The sequence below is a fragment of the Sinocyclocheilus grahami genome, unplaced genomic scaffold, assembly GCF_001515645.1.
Source record: "Sinocyclocheilus grahami isolate Dianchi unplaced genomic scaffold, SAMN03320097.WGS_v1.1 scaffold1455.1, whole genome shotgun sequence".
Classification (NCBI taxonomy): Eukaryota; Metazoa; Chordata; class Actinopteri; order Cypriniformes; family Cyprinidae; genus Sinocyclocheilus; species Sinocyclocheilus grahami.
The window spans coordinates 175,399-180,692 of NW_015506634.1; the positions used below are offsets into that span (position 1 = coordinate 175,399).

A 5,294-nucleotide genomic window follows, 5' to 3' on the forward strand; every position below is an offset into this window, starting at 1 on the left:
GTCAAGAGTCGTATATATACTGACCCAATAGCATATCTAGAAAACTAGAGTCAATCAACAAGTTTAAGCATCAGTGACCCAGCATTAGTACGGTTTGACTACATTTATTTCAGAAGCATTTTGTCTGTAGACCTGTGTAATCAATATCTAACATGATAAAATTTATAAATATAAATAATGTAATCCATGTTATATTTTATCTGCAACAACACTGCAAAGTTTTATAAAGATTGTTCATTATCTTTTGAATGCATCATTATGCAATCATATGAACAGATTTCTCCTGTGAGTGGCAGATTAATGTAGTGCTTTATCTGCAATACAGTAGGAAATTAAATAAAAACTGAATTATGCTGGATCATCAGATATGCCAGAAAAAGTGTGGGAGAGCATCAGCTGCCATCTGTGCAGTGCAGTAACACCTTATCTGAGGAAATACAAACAAAGACACTCACAACAAACTCACTCCTAGACAGTTTGTCACTACAGGACACGTTATGTGTGTGTGTCTCTCAGCTCTTACTCTCTGGGTTACTGAGGGCCTTGTGGATGAATTTGGCAGCTGGCAAGAAGTACTTGCTGATGTGAAACAAGTGGTCGTCCATTACAGGCACACCATAGTAAGTGATGTTCATGCCTTTGTAATATTTGGCCCCAGTATTGACCTTTCCTAGCAGATCTTCCTTGCTTGGCATTCCTAACAGCACCTTCAGGCTCTTCTTTACAGCCGCAGTGTTCAGGATGTGAGTAACACCCATCTCCTTCAGTCGGACTCGGTCCATTGCTGTCTCTCTGCACAAGAACAAAGAGGATTTATGTACAATTATATAACTGCATTGTGTGATTACTGTATTATATTATATTAGTGTAATATGTCATTTCTGTGATAGTGTCAAGTGTTGTAGACTTACTCATTTCCTGTGAAGACATTGGGCCAGACCTCAGAGACTGGTGTCCAGTGCAGGAAACATTCGTCCAGGCGAAGCATATAAGGAAAACTGCAGACAGCATTTGTTTTTGGATCTCAGTGTATTTTTTTTTAAATGTACTGTTGACTTTCACCTGTCGGGTTTCTCTCAGTGGCTTCAGGAGAAACATTCATGTCCGTCTGATCTTTGCCACTGCTGCCCCCTGCAGGCTCAGCCAGATCTTCAGGTGCTGTCAAGACTGTGTGCGACTCTGTACAGCCATGTATGAATATCTGGCGTCTGTAAACAGTGTTTCTACAGTCTGTATCGGTCGAGTTTTGCTCTGTGACTCTGATCATCACTGAACTTCACAGATTCTGCGAGCGCGCGTCTCTTTATAAAACAGCCTGTCTGATGACATAATCAAAGCGGCGTGTCTTGCTGTAGTTCCACAGTTGCCATTATTTTTACACGTGCATCTGTTTGTTCTGCTGTCTGTTCGTGTTAATACCAGACCTAGAAATCATAAATGAGCAAAGACTAACCTCACTTTCAAGTTGTTGAGAGGGTGCAGTTCGATAAAGGTCAGAAAACAGTTTAAATGGCTCTATTTTTGTAAATAAATGTCCATTCCTTCTCATGCTTCTCTCACACCTGTAAAATGAAAAATAAAGGGAAACACTGTCGTCTTCTGTATATTTTATGATATTGAATATTGAATACAAGAGAAAAGGTTGATGTTACATCATTTTGTTTTGTCAGTTATGGTGAAAGAGTGTCATAACGTCTTCAACATGTACTTAAATAAAAATAAAGTTAATTTCTTGTTTTACTACATACATTTATCCATGTCAGTTGGGGAGGTTGCTGGGGCTGGTGCGGAGCCTGGAGCAGAAGAGGAACTTGCCAGGGTGGAGGCTGAGGTGACCAGTACTGCAGATGAACTGCAAGGCTTTTTTAATCTTCGGGGAACTCGACGTTCATCATCTACATGGTGCTTCAGATGGTCAGCATTTTTGGCATGGTCACATCCCTGGCATCCTCAAGATCTGCACTCTTGCCTTCCAAGCCAGTAATTGTGAATGGTCCAAGGTAGCTTGATTCAAGTTTTCTCCTTTTCCGTTGCTCAGTTCTTTCATTTTTCCTCCACCCCTTTTCCCCAACTTTAAAAGTTGAGAGAGGTGAATCGTCTTTTAGTTTCAATATTTTTTGAAAATCCCGCATCGAATTGTGCCTTGTTTGTAAATGAATCTGCGATAAAATGAAGTGAACAAAGGACCAAGTTCTTACTGATGTGATCTGGATCTTCATTAAAAATACGGTTCATTCACTTACATTGGGATCAGAACGAAGGCAATACAAACATTGTTTTTCCACAACTTGGCACTGCTCAGCGTCTTGTCTTCAGAGCCATCTGTATCGTCATCCTCTCTTGTAAACACTAAATGCGCGAATCGGTGGGTGGGGCTAAACAGGCAGTGATGTAGAATCTGTGGGCGGGGCTAAACAGGCAGTGATGTAGAATCTGTGGGCGGGGCTAAACAGGCAGTGATGTAGAATCGGTGGGCGGGGCTAAACAGGCAGTGATGTAGAATCGGAGGGCGGGGCTAAACTGGCAGAGAAATAGAATCGGTGGGTGGAGCTAAACCGGCAGTGATGTAGAATTGGTGGGCGGGGCTAAACCGGCAGTGATGTAGAAGCAGGCATTGATCTTCTTCTGCGGAGGCGGTGCTTATCCACACTATTATATCATAGAGTGGCACATTCCACAAGCTGTCATTTTGGCAGACTGCCTTCAATATAAGCTGTTTTTAGACAAACAAGTTTTGAGTTCTGAAACTTACAGGATGTTTTTATAGTACAATGACCTCCATTCGGTGTGTTTGTATAGCTGAGCTATGCTCTAACTGAACTGCTAGGCAAAGAGCCAGTCCAGGCTCAGCCAGAGAGCCACTATCCCGATTAATCGTCATGGAGATTCTCCCATTCCATTAGGCCCCTTACGATGTGCCATAACCAGCGGGCGACTGGCATCAGTCTTAGAACTGAGAATGAGCCAAAACCCCAGCATGGGCACTGCGCCAAAACACACAACACACCAACAGGACACAACACATCTAAGGTGCCAGCATATATCCTTTCACCTTAATACATTTCAAACTAAATTGAAACATTGATATACACATTTTTATTCCATTGCCTTATTTTTGTCCCTTGCCTGAATGAATCCTATATAAATTCACCAATAGCTACTATAGTTAGTTCCATATTTTAGTAATCAGTTTTGATGACTATTAAAAAACAACAACAATGAGGTTCAGTAAATGATTCCAGAATGTGTATATTTTATTTTTATTATGGGGTGAACTTTCCCATTCCCAAAGGAAGCCCTGGGTAATTCTAAAAAATAAATCTATTCAATTCAGTGTTTATAACTTTATATCATGTTGTGAAAGACTCACAAAGATCAAGAGCCTCTTTTTACTCTGAATTCATATATACGTATATATATATATTAGGGATGCAACGCTTCTCTGTAAAAAATCTAACCGTTCCGTTCTCCACACACGGTTCGGCATACACAAAGACCACGGTTCAACTTAAATCTGACAATGCATCTGTAATATGGTTTGTTAGAGTTCGGCTAATGCATGTTTCTGTTGATGGATACAAATTCTGGCTTCCCAATACATTACATCAAGAGCGATGAGAGAAAAAACAAAACAATACATGGACAAACCAGTCACTCTTTAATCAATGCGAGTGCTGTATGTTGGAATAACTGTCATTTATGCCGTCACTACGTGTTGATAGCGCAGGTGAGACCTGAACAGCACACGTTTCTATCTGTTTTTAAACTAAACTCATTTAAGCTAGTTAAGCTTGCTAGTTTAAATATTAAAGAGCCAGAAGATGCAAACTCGCACACGCAGTGAGATCTGTGTGTGCGCTCATCCGAAGCGTGTGAACCCGCGTCTCAGAACGCGCGCAAATATTAAGCTCTCTGTGAAGTATTATGTTTGAATTGACAAATTCACACAAAAATTATGTCAAAATGCCCGTCTTGGTGAGTATCCTACACTGTTAGACTTTGCTGTAATTTTACAGTTACTTACCGCAAAAAAGCCCAGTAAACTACCATATATATGTTTTACGGTTAACTACTGTAATATGCACTGCATTATGGGTATTTTTATGCCATTTACAGTAATTTACTGTATATGGGAATTTGCGGTACTTTACTGTTTGCTCAAAAGCAGTAGTGTTACTGTAAATTGTTCTGCGGATGAAAAACATGAATCTGCATGATCAATTTAATGTCTGGGTAAGCACAAGTGTGTTGAAATAAATTTATTTTTTTAAATGATTAAAAAATAATATATATAAACTTTGCTTACTTCCCACAAAAATTAAATTTTATTCGCGTGCAAAGCCCACGCAACAACCTGGCAAAGGTTATATAAACTGAGGTTTGCTGATATAGCAGTGATACAGCCTGGTTCGTTGGTCCGTTAGATCGGATTGCTTTCTCACTACAACCGAACCGCTCCAGAGTTTGTTTTCAATCGAGCCGAAACCACCTCGTTCAGGTGATCTCTGACTGATTGTTTTGGCGTGGATCTGAGCTCGATTGCCATGTTCACATATGCCCAAACTAACCGAGCTAAGGGGGGAAACGCGCCAGGTTCCGAAATAACAGGCCAGGTGTGAAAGCACCCTAAGACTATGTGCCATATTTCTATAGAGAAGAGCGGCACCACCCCTGGAGGGATGAAGACCATCTCTTTTCAACAGGTCAGGACTGTCCCAAAACTCATCCAATTGTCTATGAAACCTATGTTATTCTGCAGACACCACTTAGACATCCAGCCATTGAGTGACGACCAGGGGCGATTCTAGGATTTTCATTTTAGGGGGGCTCAGCCCCCAGTGAGGGTACAATAATAATAATAATAGCCTTAAAAAAAAAACAGGCTACAGTAGATGGGGAACCAACCGATTATTGCTCTCCCATGATATTTTGTAAACTGGATTTATGACAAAGAACTGCACAGATGCATATATTATAACAGTATATCGATAAACACACACCTTGTCCTCTGTTTCTCGCACTGAGCCACTGCGGTCTGCGGATCGAAGAACGAGCTGAAAGACAGGGAGGAGCTATAGCCCCCCTAAAAATGGCCTAGCGATGCCCATGGTGACGACAGTCTGCTATGTATCTGGTCACCCCGGTAAGCTGGGAGGGGACCAGAGCATATTATAGTGTCTGACATCGTACTTGCAAGTTCACACACCTCTTTAACATTATTTTTAGTGATCTCCGACTGGCGAAGTCGAACATCATTAGCGCCGACGTGGATAACAATCTTACTGAATTTACGT

At 41.0% G+C, this 5,294-nt stretch overlaps 1 pseudogene; it reads right to left on the reverse strand.

Moving 5' to 3' along the window:
* Nucleotides 1–332: 332 nt before the first annotated feature.
* On the reverse strand, nt 333–988 carry LOC107570419 (dual specificity phosphatase DUPD1-like; annotated as a pseudogene).
* Nucleotides 989–5,294: the final 4,306 nt, after the last annotated feature.